This window comes from Monopterus albus, unplaced genomic scaffold, assembly GCF_001952655.1.
Source record: "Monopterus albus unplaced genomic scaffold, M_albus_1.0 scaffold48.1, whole genome shotgun sequence".
NCBI classification, from domain to species: Eukaryota; Metazoa; Chordata; class Actinopteri; order Synbranchiformes; family Synbranchidae; genus Monopterus; species Monopterus albus.
The window spans coordinates 1,639,584-1,657,267 of record NW_018127928.1 but is presented as its reverse complement, the minus strand read 5'-3'; the positions used below and the strand labels follow the sequence as shown (position 1 = coordinate 1,657,267).

At 40.9% G+C, this 17,684-nt stretch overlaps 1 long non-coding RNA gene across 1 annotated transcript in view; it reads right to left on the bottom strand.

The window, feature by feature from the left end:
- Positions 1–1,435: 1,435 nt before the first annotated feature.
- LOC109960488 (uncharacterized) overlaps positions 1,436–17,684 on the bottom strand; it is a 31,412-nt gene continuing 15,163 nt past the window's right edge. Inside the window, exons 4-5 of the long non-coding RNA XR_002275015.1 lie at positions 1,795–1,860; positions 1,436–1,530 (exon numbers count right to left, since the gene is read on the bottom strand). This is a non-coding gene — a long non-coding RNA (uncharacterized LOC109960488). The remainder of the gene's footprint in view (positions 1,531–1,794; positions 1,861–17,684) is intronic.

Genomic DNA, 17,684 nt, shown 5'->3' with positions numbered 1-17,684 from the left:
GGAAGAGTGGGATGCTGCACGTATGCTTTTATGTTTATGTGCATCTATCCACATGGGCTGTATACATTTAGCCGTTTAAATTTTAGGCAATTAGCTGACACTCGTATTCACAGTGGTTTGCATTAAGCGAGCAGATAAGTGTTTCAGGAACTTATTTAGGCTGTAGTAGAGTAATTTATGAAAAATAAAACCTTTTCCATTCAAAATACTTACAGTATTAAATATCATTCATCTGTGGGTGTGTTGAATGGACTCCAAGAGTTATTTTGTTAAGCTATTTGCATTTTCTGTGCCAAATTTTCCCCATCACAGTGAAATATCTACTTCTAAGTCAGTTAATGATTCTCAACATATTCCAGCATGCCTTTCAACAAGTTCCAGGGAAGGGACATCAACTTGTTGCATTCAGCAGGGGGTCATATGTGTAGGCAGGGAGAGCGGTGGAGCTGGTAAAAAAACAGGAGAGAACATTTTTTTCTGTCACTATATTTCTGTCAAAATGCCACATGTTGTGGCTGAATTAAATCATGGACAGCTGACGGGAAGACTGGTAACTCTCCTCTATAATGGATTAATGTCTTTATGATTGTTAGACATCAGTGGGAAATGTTGGGTTTTGAAAGATGTCCTTCATTCTAAGGAAAATGAGATCTAAACCTGATTTTACTATTGATGCTCTTGGTAGCAGAAAAAAATACTCCATTGTAGATGTCCAGAAAATATCTCAGTGTGACTTTGTCTGCACATGGCAATGTCACATTGTCCACAAGTGGGTATATAAACGAAAAAAGAAGAAAAGCACATCACTAACAAACGCACTGGGCCCAGAGATGCTTATTATATCTGCCAGACTTTTTTCAAACATTTAGTTTTCTATAGCCTATACATTTGCCTTGCCAGGCACTTGTGTGCACCAAAATGTGCATGTGTGCTACATGTATGAAACAGATGACAGCTGGAATGAAAAGATGTGCAGAGAGAAAGGCCTGTGTGCACCTGATGATAGCGAAGGTGTATGTGTGTCACTACTGAAGCCCCTCCTTGAACCAGCCATTTCAACCGTACACATCAATAGCCAGCTCTCTAGAGCAAAGCACAGCAATAATTCCAGATAAATCATTCCCTCACGGAGCCACTTGCTGTGTTCAAATGCACCCGTGACCTTCAGCTCTGCCTCTTTCTACATCATATAGTCAGGAAATATAAAAGCTTATTAGCTCAGAACATTGTTGATACGTTTGTTCGAAGGCAATGCACTAATGAGGCGTTGCAGGATGCGGGCAGCCGGCGACTATCCTTTTGGAGATATTTCTTCCCCACCAGAGGAGCATAATATATTGCTAATGGCATTTCCTTCACAAATGGGCAAATAAAAAGAGAGATGTACAATATTGTACAATATTGCTTTACCATATCAAAGGAAGCAGCATCCACGGATTGTGCGGCTGTCTGTTGGCATGTTGATGGGTGAGCAAGAGGGTTGACTGCTACAGTATAGAGATGATGGATGTAGACAGACAGTTGGTGAAGCTGCCAGAGAGAAAGAGACACAAACAGTGATTCAGATGGTGAATACACATAAAGACAAGTAAACAGAACAAATACAAAGTTCAGGCTACATCCACAGACAAAATGCATTACTATAAAGGTAAGCATGTTGGTTAAGTAAAAACTTAAAGACCATTACAGAAACAAGTTTAAGATGAAAGAATGCATTATTGTTTTCAACGGTACAACCTTTTAGTGTTATTTACACTTCTATACTTTGTCTCATTGTCTGCATCAGATACTTACATGTTGACAGACTCAGCAGCAGCTCTATTGAGGCAGGTCATACTGAAGCAGCTCACTCAACAGTAGCTGTAAAGAGAGAAGAAACTTAATTACAGCTGTTAGATCAGGATTTCACCACCTTTCATGGTCTTTGTGCCTGTTTTAGGTGCCACTTCTCTCAATGCAGGAAGACTCCTGCTCCTACTACAGGCCAGAGCCGGTTCACCAGCATGAATGCTGTTTCTTTCTTTATTTTCTTTTTAAATTATGTAGAGTATAATTGCCAATTAAACTAAGAAACTTATTCTACTTTTGGCTGTTCCCGTTAGGGGTTGCCACAGCAAATCGTCAGTCCCCACCAAACTGACGATGCGCACGTTAAACTTTACATGTTTTACAACGGATAATGGCCAACCTTCCTCCCACAGTCTGACGATTGTAAGAGGAAGCCAGAGTAGCCACACAGGCATAGGTAGAACATGCAAACTCCACACAGAAAGTCACCAGTTTGGCAGGGGCTCGAACCCGGAATCTTCATGCTATGGGGCAACAGCACTAACCACAGTGCTGCTGCATTGCCCAGATTAAACTGAGAGACTAGCTACAAGGTGCAAAGTGTGTCCCTGCCCACACCACTTTTATGTTCAGTATTGGCTCATCCAGCCCAAAGATACACTGGGCTTGGTTTTCAATCCATGGCCATGTTATTCAAATGTGACTTTCTAATGAACTAATTCAGGCTAAAATGCTAATATCAGGCTAATCAACAATATAACTCCAGATAAATTGTAAACTGGCATCAAATCCAGATCCAAGTCAAATCATCAACAATCTAATCTGGGGAACTCAGTTATTCATGCATGAGGAATGGGGCCCATTTCAGTCAGATGCACCACAAGCCACTTATTGTATGCCGATCAGAATTGTTGGCTTGTATGGTAAATAAGCAATATAGCATGTATGCCACAGCACAATAAAACTGAGACTAGTAAACAATATACTGTATGCCACCAAGAAATGAGATACTGTATTTACTGTCTCTGCCAACACCTAAAAGCTGTAAAAAGATAATATTAATGTTGAGCTGCAATATCAGCTACACAACTATATAAAACACAAAAACAGGTCTTTTGATATAAAAAATAGTTTCTATTAATATTACAAGCAACAACTCTAATATACATGTGCACACATTCTGTCTGTGTTTATGGGCATATCTGCAGTTTAGCCCAAACGATGTGAGGCATAAATTCCCTCAGTGACACATCTCTCCAGCTTCTCCAACCCTCAGCTAAACATAACCACTCACAAATACACACACTCTCACAAGCGCACACCTTGTATTGTCTTCAGCCATGCTCAATTATTAATGGATAAACAAAGAGCCGTGAACTGTGATGGGCTGTCGGCAGGTATTTTCCCATCTCACATCTTGGAGGCCCAGGAAACGTACACAAGAGCCTAGCACTGTAAAGGAGCAGGAGAAGCTTAAGGTCAAACTCACTCATCGCATGAGATGCTCACATATGCACACATAAACACACACACACAAGCCTGCACAGACAACCAGAGGTGAATGCATGTATTCATAAAACAGATACAAACAAACAGAAGAACTGCAAGGAGTACAGATAAAATGTCTAAAATGTCAGGGGGAACTGTGTGTGTGTGCAGAGAAGAGTGTATGTGTCTCAGAAAGAAGTGGAGCAGATAGCTCATTTCCTCTACTGAGACAGTTAGCTGCTTCTCTCTCAGGAGGTTGGCTAGCCATGTGAAGAGAGTGTGAATGTGTTTGTGTGTGCATCTAACAGGCAACAGACTCCCCTGGGTAAGGCAGGATGATGTAAGGGCAGTTCATCGACTTTACTCCATGCAGCAGCAACACAGGACAATTCTTAAAAGGTTTACTCGCTCGTGCAGATTTAAATAACACATGACCAATAGTTGCAATAATAAAACATCATGTTTAAATTTAATAAATAACAGAGACTGCCCCAGAAAAGATGATGGAAACAAATTCCTACAGTGTCATTATCCATCCTGGTTTTCTGTTTATCGTTGTGGTTGTTTTGGAATGTTAGAAGAAATGCAGCTATTGAAATGCTGATACCACTGCATCTCCACATTAACTGGAAAGTGCCTCAATTTATGATGCCATTCTATACTTTTGTTAGTAATACAGACTCTCTGAGTCAGCCACCTGTCTCTCAGCATGTCTGCATCTTTTTCCTGAATCCTGTCTGTAAGGGAGAGTGTCCACATTTTCAATATCAGATCTCTGTGTTTTGACAATAATATAATTTGTTGTAATTATGACGCTGTCATTGTGATGATGCAGGTGTGCACATGTTGGCTCGGGTCTTTCATTTTTCTGTTTCTTTTAAAATACTTGTTGTAAAGGAGATGTGTGAATTCATGAGTGGAGGCCTGAATATACATTTGTTTGGAAGCAGGTACATTGTCTTTGTGGAGTCCCTGCTTGTTTGTGGTTTTGTCTGTTTTTATTGTAGTGTGTGACAACTTACAGCACAGTATTGTCCTAAGGTGTTAAAAACCAAACATTTTAGTCCACATATGGTGTAAAGCTTAAATCTGAAAATAATTGGACACAGACCTTATGCCGTGTCCACATCACACAGGATGTAACATTTTAATGGTTACAGCTCTCATGGTTAACTTGCAAGAATTCATGCGATTAAACAGCTCAAGATGTCGAATGCTACTCTTCCTAACACTGTGTCCTATTAGCTCAAAGAAAATGCAGTACTGAGTCATCGTTTTATGATCAAGCAAAGTTGGTTATGTGGAGATAAAAAAGCATTATATTTCTGTACATTAACTTTTAGACAGTGACATTTTGGTCAGTTCTTTGGAACATTCTATGTGAAATGAATGCTATATTTGTGCCTCCATGGAAGCATTTCATCCAAATGGTAGGAATCTTAATGTTTTTAACCATTTTTTAAATAATAATAATAAAAAAAACAACAACAATCTACAGGAATGAAGAATGAAAAATCATTTAGTAAGGCATTTGGCAGCAGTCAAATAACCCAAAGCTCACAAACCATTCCAGTATATTTAGAATTGTAGTTTTTAATGTTTTTCCAAAAAAGGAGAAAGAAAGAAAACTGACATTTATTAAAAATTTGGAAATTCTCATAGTCCAGAAAGTGGAACCACAGAATGCCCAGCTTAGATTAATTGAGCAATTTTCAAAACATTACTATGCCAGTTTTTGATTAATTAACATTTTTTTGCATTAATATAAAGTATCGGACTTCCTGTAAATACAAAACATATTTTAGCTGCCAGCATGGATGCACAACCTTTCTGAAGCTCGCTAACCAACACAGCATGCTTGCACCACTCAGCCAACTGCACACACACACACACACAAAGCATGTGTATCACATGATCATACCACGCACACAACAAAAACACTCCAGTAAGTTCCCGTCAGCTCTACACACACAAATCCATCAAACTGTGGCGTACATCTCTGACTTGTTAAGGTACCATTTGTCAGCTGCTCCTGGAGTGGCTGTGTGACTCTGCCACTAATTGCCACTGGTGCTAAATTTAGTAGGGGAGATAGGAGTCCTTTTGATCAGAAGCGCTGAATCTAAAAAAAAATAAAAAAATAAAAAAAATTGCGCTCAGCCTCGCAGGCAAGTTTACCCGCCTCTCCCTTCGCTCTCCCCCATCTTCCCGTCACTGGGGAATAGGTGAACTATTCCATATGTCAGCCTTGTCAATCAGCAGCAGAAATATGGGAAGTCCTCCCCTCTCTCGCATTCTCTCCCCCCTTTTCTTTCTTTCTGTCTCTCTCTCTTTCCTGCAAAAGATCCCGTGTAGATGTTGTTTGTCTCTCTGAGAATTCTGCCAGTGCTCCGATGTGTGTTTATTTATTTCCATGTCGTCATGGGTGGTTTGGAACCTCAAGACAAGAAGAGAATATTAATCAAAACCACCTCGGCTAAGAGTTTTAATTGTAATGTTAATCAATCACCGCAAAGGTGACAAGGGCTTGTTGATGCTTTCAGTAAACTTTAATGATTTAGAAGACATCTTAAGTGGTGTATAGCAAAGTGTGTGCTAGGCTGGACGGATAACAATTTATTCTTTCTACAAAATATCAAAACTCATGTTGATGTTGAACCTTTAAAGTTACTAATAAAAGTCAAGAAGTATGAACATTTGGAAACTTGGTTTTTCTAGCTTCGTTCGACCAGAATCACACATAAAATACATAAGTGCAAACAGTAAAAACACCACTGTGAACAGACGATACTTGTGCTAACCACACCTCAAGTTAACACACTTAATTCAAACCTGTTCTCTCTTTTGAGTAGAGCAGTTTATTCCCTGACAGAGCAGGAACTATCCAAAAATGTGGATGTTTTAATACAGTCATAATAGCTTCCACAGGTTTGGACTTTGGACAAGACTGTTCCCTGAAATGTCAGCAAGGTTTTTTGCAAATGGTTAATTGCATAAATTTGTGTCAAAGGGCACAGAAACTGGACTCATTATAGATTTACTTCATCTCGATGAGCAAATCATTGATTGTGGCCAATAAAAGTCCAAAGTTTCAATAAAAAGTCTTGGTTTCATTTGAAAACTTTGTTTGGGAGCTTGTGTGACTGGCTTACAGTGAAGCCTGACAACATTCAACCACACATCATCTGTCCCAGAAATGAGAGCAATGCATAACCGACTAACTAAATCCAGAAATGCAAGGCATATCACAAACAGCTGTGTTTGCTGTTTTCTTTCAAAGCTCACCGTCTCTCAGACACAAACAGAGCGAGAGGCAAGAAAAAAGATAGGGTGCAGGATGAGACATTGAGAGCGATGATATCACAAATCACAGGGACAATCAAGACTGTGTCATCTCCAAGCCGGCGTGTGTTGTGGACTTCACAATGAACAGGCTGTTAACAACAACAAGAGGTGATGATGGAAATCATTTTCTAAAGGTTCTCCTGATTTATGCCATTAGGCAAGCCAGCCAGGAACACCTATCCTACCTATAGCTTTATGATAAAATGCTGCATGTTGAAGAGATGCTTAAAGAAGACTCTTTTGATCAGTTTCCTTTAAATCATATTGTGCTGCAAAACACATGGGCACTAGACAGCGCAAACTAGATATCATGCATGTATTAATTTGTTTAGCATGAAAGCCATCGTAGAAGTGTAGAAGAAGAAATGTACACTCAGTCAGTGTAAAGTTTTAAAGTAACAGAGGCTGCACACTACTGCGGAAACTCAATGTCCAGCCTAAGGAAGTGTAGAATATGGGCTTCACTTCAAATAAAAGATCCAGCTTTGAACCTATGGTGTCTACCTCCCTCTTTGAGACACAAAGACAAAGAGAAAGCAGGGTGACTGTGTGTGAAAGGATCTCTGCATTAACCTTGCTGCTGGCTATGACCCGAGCCCCACCTGCCAGCCCCCACCCCACACAAACACACACATTTACTCAAGCGTTGGTTCATCCTATGCACTGGGCCACCACAGCCGCCCTCATCTTCTCCCTCACTGTGTGTGTGTAAATGCTGCACTTAACCTCAATCTTCTCTGCTTGCACAGTTGGAGATGCCTTGCTCAGAGACGTCCTAACAGGTTGGAACCAACAACCTTCCAGTCACAACCACCCCCCCCTTACTGCCCCAAAGTGCCACACACAAGCCATTTACTGCACCAGAACAGCAGTGCTTCTTATAACAACACGAGGAAGGAAAACCAACGAACTATGAAACATGCACTGCCAGGCACGCTTGCTCGAATGTATACAAACATGAGTCTGATTATTCTCTGCGGACAGAACTTGAATGATTTCATTTCTGGCTGACAGAGAAGAGGAGCAGAGGGAGAGTAAATAAAGTTGTAGATATGCAGAAGTCAGGTTTTCTATGGAAGAGCTGCTACAGTAAATTTGACCACTGCTGGGAAAAGTTAGTTTGTAGCATTCAGTGGCACCATTAAAAATACTGAGAACCCACCAAAAGAGCATAAAAGCAGCTCTGACATGGCATTCTTTGTGTTTGTTTTCAGGAAAAACATGATAAACCAAGTGTACACCACATGCCCAGCACATGAAGTCAGACAAAGTAATGTTTGGACACATTAAAGTTGGGGTTGGCGATTCCTTTGAGAAGATTTTTGTTATATTTATTGAATTTCTCTTTTCATCCCAATGGCAATGAATACATGAAATGAACTGACAACATAAAGACAAAAAACCCATCACCTGTAGCAGCAGCAGTGCTGAAAGGGCTTGACCAATAATTTTACTCATCCCCAGCAAAACCACTGGATGGCCTACCTGCCTGTCAACCCACTTCTTAGTTGCATGCACTCTGCTCTTGCACTCAGTGTGTGAGCCAAGAGTCTCCCACAAGGCATTGCAGTTACAGACAGACGTGTTACTGCTCTGTTTTACAGCTAAAGCTAGCGAGCTATGGCAGAGAAGGTCCCCACGGCAGCTTTTGCTCACAAAAAAAAACCATTGTTACAGGTCAGGCCTTCCCCTTTAAGACATATAGTCTTATAGGTGATGCTGTTGTTGCTAGAAGTTACCTGAATGCAGCGTGTGCAATATGAGAGCGAGAAGATAGCTACACGAAACAGACTCATTTTACATGCAGCCAGGGGTGGGGAGAATACCAACAGTAGTCAGCTCCTAGGTTTATAAATAGGATTGTAATGCAGTTAACTCGGCATCAAAGGCTGAATGCAGTGTTTCTGTTACCAGGACAGAATAAAACCTGTGTTTTGAACGATGTTAGCTGGACTCTTCACTTCTCCCTGCTGGAAAAGACCAGATTTCTAAGGCTAGTTACCAGCTATGAGTCAGGGCTAAAGCAGTTTAGCCATGAACCAGACATCCCAAACTATGGTTTGGAGTTGCAGATGTGGGCAGGTAACACTGTATTCCAGAAAGTTACAACTTAAAGGAAGTTGGATGCTGCAAGAAGTAAAACCAGAATTAACATTGATGTGGCTTTTGAACGATGGCGACAACTGAGAGAACAAAAGGAGTTGAAAAGTGGCCTGTATTTCTGCTGGACAGTTCATGACTGGATTTGTGTTGTTCGGGTGGCATTTGTTATTTTCCTGAGGTCTTTAAGTAGTAGTCAGGCAGTGCACATTGTGTGTTAGAGAAGTGGCTCTGGAGAGAAGTCACAATGAAAGGTGGGATTTCTTCGGTTGTCTGCTCTCAAAATTGAGCTGGTTTTTCCAGGATCGCCAACCCTACCTTTAAAGTTGCATCATGTCTGCTGAATAAGAGGTGATTTTTAAGCTGGTTATTTTGTAATTGCTGTTTCCATCAAAAAAGGGTGATAATATGTCAGTGTTGTTTTTACAGCTTGTTGTGCTGACACCAAATAAACTGCATTCTAAAACAATAACAAATGTAATGCATATATTTATTAAATGTATTTTTTTTTGTACATGAAAAACATGTTTAAGAAAGAAGACACGACAGTCTGCTACTGTACTGTATATCACTGCAGTGGGAGTGATGTAACACTTTGAGGGACCCAGAAATCCTCCACTGATGAAACCCTTCGAAAGGCCTAGAAATCCTCCGTTGCCTTCTATCATGCCTGTGGATCTACCTGGTTGTCTGTTCTCATCAGCTGCAGCCCCAGCAGATTTGACTGCAGGGAGGGTTCAGCACTAACACATGTCAGCCTAACTCTCTCTGTCACCATGAAATAACTGACACCAGCCTGGGCCGAGGCCGACTGCAGAAAGGCCGTTTGAGAAAATAGCCCATGTTGCAGAGGAGGAGGAGAGGAAAAATATCTCTCTGACTTGTCACAAAAAATGTTTAACTGTGAGTGAAGGAAACATTGTTTGCCAAGGGAGTGCGTGTGTGTGTGTTATCTGTGCATCTCACACTCTGGACTACCCGTGGAGGCCTCTATGGGCTCATATGGCAGGGGGATGAGGGTATCTTACCGCCACCCGGGGCCCTGCAACCCCAGACTGGAATCGTACAGGGAGCAAGTGTACAGAGGCCTCCATCCTCATCAACACAACATGCCTCTGCCAGACAGAACAAATTACACTGCCAGCACTCCCGACACAGCACCACCCCCCACCCAAAAACAAGCTCGCATTACCCCTCAACCAGAATGTAGTGTCGGCATAGACTCTCAACGCAATGCTACCTCTGTTTTGAAAGATGTATAGGAGGAAGCAAGGGCCTGATTACTCATTTGGTCCTATTTGTTTTCATCTGCCTGCCATACTTTATCATACAATCTGAGGCCCAGCTCTTGCCACCTCCTGTTCCTAAAGCCCTTTAACAGAATCAGAATGATTCATCTGCTTTACACTGATGGATGGAAGCCTGCCATTTATATTCTGCCTCAGGTTTCAGATGAGGAAACTCCCATGCCCCAAACAGAGTGGGCTTTGAGTGCCAGTGCACACTTTTGTGGCTCCAGAGAAGGTTTTTACAGTTTGCTGGAAAAGAAGAAAATTCACCTTTAAAGTGCACTTTTAAAATAAAAAGTACAGGGCAATAATTCATCCTTAATTTGAGCAAGGATCTGAGGCCATGGTGACCAAGTGACTGCCATCCCAAGAGGCCTGCCACTAGTGCAGCTGAAAGGTTCACCTACACCTGTAATGTGTGAAACAAGAGTGAAACAATGTGTCCCTATTTTTAAAAATGAGCATATAAAGTAGGCCAACTGAGGTCCGTTTTGTTGTTGGCATGTTTTTCACTTGCTTCAGTCAGATGTTGATATCAGTTAAAAATATGTATTGAAAGGAAAATGTTTTGTCTTTTCAAAGATGAACTGAATAAATAGTTTTTAAATGGATAATTGACAGAAAATATGGCTATTTTTTAAAGGGCAGATAAAGTAAAAATTTCAAAGTGCTGCTTCGGCAGTATTAGGTACCAGTTCATCTGCAGTTAATTACATTTCCCCCAAAGATTCTGATACAGTAACTGTTTTCTTCCATCCACTCCTCTTACATCTTCAGCTTTTTGAAGGTCTGATGGTGTTAAAATACATCCTCTTCTAACAAAATAACACCTTTTTGAATCTTCATCTCTAACATAAGCTGCAGCAGTGCTGAAATAATGTACATCTGTACGGCAGATTGTCACTGTACCAGGTGTGAAATAAAGTTCATTAAAAGTGACAAATACCTGATTTGCAAATAAGTCATTCAAAGCAACGTGTTAGAATGACACGTGATATGTGGATGGTGAGAGAGACTTGTGAAAATGCAGAATGTTTGTTTTGAACCCTAAGAAGTTAAGAAAGAGGGAGCTATCACACAGATTCCTCCGCACATCTGTTTCCATATGCACACAGACTGTAATATTTAAAAATTAAACCTTACTTTCCTTTACCCCTACGGAACCTGACCACAATTCATTTATTACGTCACTCTGTTGCTTAGATTATTGTACTTGTTTTCATAAATCAGTTTTGTCTTTTTTAGTGATATTTGGTATGAGTTTTTGGTTTGAAGACACAGCAACATGTTTTGCACATACAAAATACAGAATACTTGTGGTTTACGGTAGTGATATTTAGGTTTTTTTGAAAATCTAAATCCTGTGTGTGGGCAGCACGGTGGCGCAGTGGTTAGCACCGTTGCCTCACAGCAAGAAGGTTCTGGGTTCGGGCCCCACCCAGGACCTTTCTGTGTGGAGTTTGCATGTTCTCCCTGTGCTTGCGTGGGTTCTCTCTGGGTACTCTGGCTTCCTCCCACAGTCCAAAGACATGCAGCTTAGGTTGATTGGTGTTTCTAAATTGCCCATAGGTGTGTCTGTGTCTGTGTGTTAGTCTTGCGATGGATTGGTGACCTGTCCAGGGTGTACCCCGCCTTCGCCTGATTGTCGGCTGGGATTGGCTCTGTGACCCCGTTCAGGGACTAAGCGGTAGAAAATGAATGAATGAATCCTGTGTATCAGATTAATTCTGCCACCTTTCCTCAGCATTCAAAATCTAAAAAGTACAAACATAATGCATGTACCATGATGAGATGTTTAAATTTTAGATTCTTTGTTCCTCAGAGGCAATTTTTAGCACTTGGAAAGTAGTACAAGAAGGTTAACTTTTATGGCATGGCAACAAGCAGATATATTTGAACTGATACACCACAGACAAAATCCATGTGGCAGTACTGTAGGACTCAAGTCTGATTTGAGTCCAGATTTTCAGAAGTTGTTACTCAACTTGGTCTTAAGCACTGATGACTTGGACTTGGCCTTGGACTCGGACTCGGACTTGATTGCATTCTGACTCGGAAGTTGAAGATGAGGACTCAAACTTTTTTTTGGTAATAGGCTATAATAATTTGGCATAATATATTGATATTAAAACCTGTTCAACCACCTCATGCTGTATCTGGCACACTTCCATCAAAGAGTACATTCTGCCTTCTGTTAATGATTTTTATGTATCAAATTGCTGAGCGATATGGTGACACCATGCACTGTTAGCAAGTTTGGAATATAAAATGGTGAGAGCTGTGTCAATTGTGTTTGATGTAGACCTTGATGACTCTGACTTGGGTAACAGGGATTCAACTCGAACTAGAAAACTGTCGAAAATGCGTGTGTGGATGCAAATTGCTGAAAGATTGCCCTGAATATGCTGAAGACTTTGACACCTGAATGGTTTTGCTAGCTGAAAGCATGCTGAAGTAGAATTTCCCCATTCTTTTGAATGGTGCAAAACTTTCACAATAAAGCTACATATTGAAGAAGTATGGAGTTTAGAAAGGTTCTGAATAGAAGCATGAATGTCCTTGTGGAGCTGAACATGTTGATACCTGAAATAGTCCAAAGTATGCAGAGGTAGAATTGTCCTATTCATTTGAATGGTGCGTAACTTTCAAAATAAAGCTACATATTTCAAAAGTATGAAGTTGAGAAAATGTCTGAATAGAAGCATGAATGTCCTTGAGGAGCTGAACATGAAATAGCTGAAGGCATGCTGAAGGAGAATTTTTTCATTGATTTGAATGGTGCAAAACTGTCAAAATAAAGCTACATATTGCAAAATTATTAATTTCAGAAAGATTCTGAATAGGAGCATGAATGTCCTTGAAGAGCTGAACATTCTGATGCCTGAAATAGATGAAAGTATGCTGAAGCAGAATTTCGCCATTCACGTTTTGTTTCAGCGGATCTTCTGCATTGACCGTAAGTCTATGGAGCAGTGAGACGGTATGCCTGGAATGTGCGACTTACGCAAATACCATTCATCCCATCTCAGTAACACTGACAATTTTTAGCAGCTCGAGTGAACAAAATTTGTACCATAGTCAAAGACTAGATGGATTTGTTAGGTTTTTTTCTATAATACTGTAGGGTATAGACCTTACCATGTAAAGTGCTTTGAGATTATTATTTTTTTTTTTTGTGATTTGGAGCTACAGTATATATTTAAAATGAAAGTGAACTGCAACAATCTGAATTCACCATTGCAAGGTGTTTTTCCCCTCTTCATTCTTTTAGGTCAGTGTCAGTGCACCTATCATACTTCTTTCTGTCCTGAGAATACCTAGCTATACTTATTTGAAACTTCTACAACAGACAAACAATTAAAAAAGCTAACTATAAAGCTGCATAAAAGCAATGTAACCATCCCAGCAAACAGCTCTGATGCAACCGTTTTTTTTTTATGATCAGTGAAATGGAGAAAAAAGGCTTTTACTGAAGATGGCTTGAGCTTGTTTCAAGTTGTTAGAGATAAAACAGAGTGTATAGGCTGACAAGTAAAATGAAGATGAATCTAACAAATTTGAATGAGTCCAGTGTGCTCTATACCCAATTTGTATTACACATGAGTAACATATTCACTCATCTTTTAATTACGTATCATTACCAAGCCATTCTGATACCAGTGGATTACCCACCGCAAAGTGTAACTAATTGTTAGACACACTTGGTGCAAGTTAATCAAGAGTTTCCCTCTAAGGAATCACTGTACTGTAATCTAATATACAGGACTGTTCTATAGTGGAGTTGGTTACTTCCTCCTGCCTCCTCTCCTCCACATGTAATATTCATGACAGAGAGTTCTTCCCTAAAACCCTCTCCTCTCCTCACCAGGTGGGAAAGCAAGCATGCGTTTCGCGTCAAAACCCCAGCTACTCTATGTGCTTTTTATAGACTCTCCCTCTCACTCTCTCTCAACAGTTAAGCTGTCCCTGGGTTCCTCTTAGCTACTGTAATCCATACACAATACCCACACATTTAATGGGAGAGACGCCTGCAATAAAGCACAGGGTGCATTTCGCAGGGAGCAATTTAGCCTTCAAACAATATGTCAGGGTTTGCTTCCTTGGGACAATACTGCTGTTGTTTTTTTCCTTGTTACAATGCAGAATACAGGATCTAGTCATTATAGTTTGGTCTTCATGACGGCAAAATGAAAAGAGTGGCAGGCTTGAATCACATGCTGCCGTCTTAAGATACTTTGCATTGAGTCTTTGTGAAGGTTAGCATGCAACTTGAGTGGAATGAATGTTCTGGAGTGTAGGCTAGCAACAACCCAGCAGGGTGTCCTTTTAGTGAGTGCAGTGTCCGGCTGCTATCTCTCATCTCAGCCAGTTTTCAGGCTAAATGCGAAACCCACCTGTGCTAAAGGAGGGGCCTCACCACTGCATGCTTTGTCTCCCCTCTCTCCCTCTCTACTGTGAGGATACACAATACCCTTCCTCACACTAACCTGTGGGGACAATGGACAATAAAAAGCAATCATTCTCACTTCACCAGCACAATTACTGTACTACTTGGCTCCCCTGCCTTCCCCTACTCCTAGCAGAAAGTGAGAGTAGAAAAGCGATAAAAAAGTGACTTTTTTCTTCTGATGTGAACATGGCTTCGACTTCTCTGCTGTTTGCTCCTCTTCCCTTCATTTCCCTTGGTGATAAGATACACAAGAGTGAGCGCACTAGCACAGTACACGCTGGGATAATGTGACAGCATGCTGCTAAGCACTTCCTGTCCACAGCAAGTGCAGGGGTTATACTTTCCTAAAACTGGAATGGTTTTTCTTCACTCTTTTCTGATAAACTTCAGAAAAAGCACAATACAATTAAAATAGCTTGAACGGAACAGCAAAAATGGCATCTCAACACCCATGTGTGCATCCAATGATCCTGGCAAGAATGGCTATACTTCATTAAGACAGTGTGGATATCAGTATCTCAGGCTGTCATTAATAATGACAAGGCCCACCACTAAATACATGTCCATTGTTAATTATCAGAGGCCATGTCTGTTAAATATCCATAGATTCAAATCCTCTAAATAGTGAGCAGTTCCCCAGTCTGCAGTCTCATCTGTCACTGTAAATGTCATCACTTTTTTCTCTTGTTGGTGACCGTGACAGGCCCACTTTGAGTCCGGCTTTATCTCCTTTGCCTTCCATTCTCCCTGCTACAAAGATTCCCTTTTCTCTCTCCTTTTCGTTTTTTTCCACCACTCATTGCTGTATCTGCTTTCCACACGTGGCAAATGATTGCCCGGGTAAAGGTATTTTCTGTTTCAATCTTACATTTTCCCAAGGGAGAACAAAAAAGGGGGACAAGCTTTCTGCAGCTGGTTTCACTGAGAAAATTGTTCAGAATTGCCTCATTCCAGGGCAGATTAGCGAATGCATACAATCCCAGGCTAAGTGCTATTGTGCACCACAATTTGGCCATTATACTTTGTCTTTTCCATTTAGAGAACCCCTACCCAATTAAAGTAATACAGCCCTTCCAATACCTGCTCCCAATTAAATCTGGGCGGTATTACCTGCCTTGATAGAGCTGGCCATGGCTCCTCAACACTCACTTGCATTCATTAGGCCTATTCAATGTGACGGAGCTGATGACAACGATTCAAGTTGCTCTCCCTCCACCCCCTCACCCCTTGTCACTCTCTCCTCTCTTGTTCTCCCCCTCTTTCGGACAGGCTCTCACTTTCTTTCTCTCCTTTTTTTGTCCCTGCCTTTCTCTCTGTCACTCCTCTCAAGACTAGAAATGCCTGCCGCTCACTCCGAGGACTCAGAATTGGCTGGGGAATAGAGGGGAGGGAGGGTCAGTCCCTGACACTTTTTTCCCTCTTGCCCCCTTTTCTCTTTTTTCGACATTTTCTCGCCTGCCCCTGGTTTTGTTTCCCAGGTAGCTAGGATTTTTTTTCCAGCTCATTATGCCTTTTTCAAATCCTTCGTCCATGCTGCTTGGTTGGCACCATTTTAAAGCCCCAGCGTCACAAAGAAAGAGCTTGTCCAGGCCACTGACTCGATTGACAATTTCAGAGTGTTAAAAAAAATCCACAAAAGCAGGAGCTTGGGGTGCTGTTGAAGTGCGGGGAAGCCGTCAATATGACATGTCTGCTGTCCAAACCCATAACCACCAGGTGTTTGTAGCCTTTCAGAAAAGAGACGTCATATCCCACAATTCCAACGGAACTCACAGCTCATGCAAAAACTTTTTTTTTCCCACTATTCACAGTGTCACATTTCATAAGCTGCAGTTATTATGAGCCAAGCCAGGAGAAGAAACAGGTTGACAGCTGTTGTTCTCAAATTTTGAGATGGAACCCCTTCTAATGTGCATGTATTCTATAGGCCTCTTTAGTAAGCTAAATAGTCCCAAATGATTACTAGATTTAACCTGAAGTACACATTATGAAAATAGCAAGAATATGGCATTACTTCTGCTAATGAATATCAGTATAAAATTAAATTAAGAGATGCAGATACTGGCTGAATGGGCTGTCTTTCTGATTATCAACAAATCCTGCAAAAAGACTGAAATTAACAATGTGTTAGTCCACGTCTCTTCCCTACCCTGTCTGTGACACTGAACCCAGTGCACAATGGTTCCAACTGATGTACTATATTTTATGTTATTTTTAATGCAAATTAAAAAACATCTAGTAAAGAGGACACACTGCTCTGAGCCTAGAGTTTCAACATGTAAACTATGTAAAAGAGGTATTCGAGAAATACATAAACATTATGATTAGGACTGAATACTCGTTTGCAACAGTTCCATGTAATATTAGTGCATCATGCAGTACATGAAGCTAAAATCACCTCCCACTAGTTTCCATCCAGTACCGTTTACCCAAAAGAGCACAATGCTTCCTTGATAAATCCCCCCTGTGCTCTTGGTTTTACTCTCAGTGACATTTGGAGATAATGTAGGTGAATATAATGGCAGGAGGAAGACATGGAAGAGGAGGAGGAAGAGGTTCTCCAGTATGGCAGTGAGGTTGACATTCTCAGGACCCCCATGAGGGCATACCTCTGGGCCTTGCTCAGCCAACAGTGGGAATGATATCAACTTTCTCTTTTCAGCCCACTGGAGGATCAGTGGATTCCTCCGCCTGCACAGCTCGTACCCAGACGAGACCGAAGAGCTCTGATAAACCAGCCACCTGAACGTGATGTGGGCTTATAGAGAGAGGCAAGAGATTTATTTCAGCTTGAGATGCTCTTACAAAACTACTGTTTCTAGGTGATAATTGTCATTTAGTAAAGTTGATGTGTTGGCAAATTTAAGCACAATTGAAGAGCTTACCCATAAGTTACTATCATTTTGGCCATTTTGCCAATAAAGTGCCAAAATAAAGTCTGTTGTTTCAATACAAAGCAAATGTTGCAACAGAATGTTTATCCAGTACTGAAATATTTTGCAGTTTCATGATTTTGTGAGAGTCCTGGATGGAACTCACTTTACATCAGTGTGATGAACAAATAAAAGGGAAGCTAATGGATTGCCTACTATTTCATCATATAATAATTTACAGTAACCAACAACTAGCATATGTAGTGACAAACACTTTGATTGTGTAGTGGAAAATAGACTTTCTACCTAACTCTAATGGCGGCAGCAGCACCGAACACCCCGCCCAAAGGA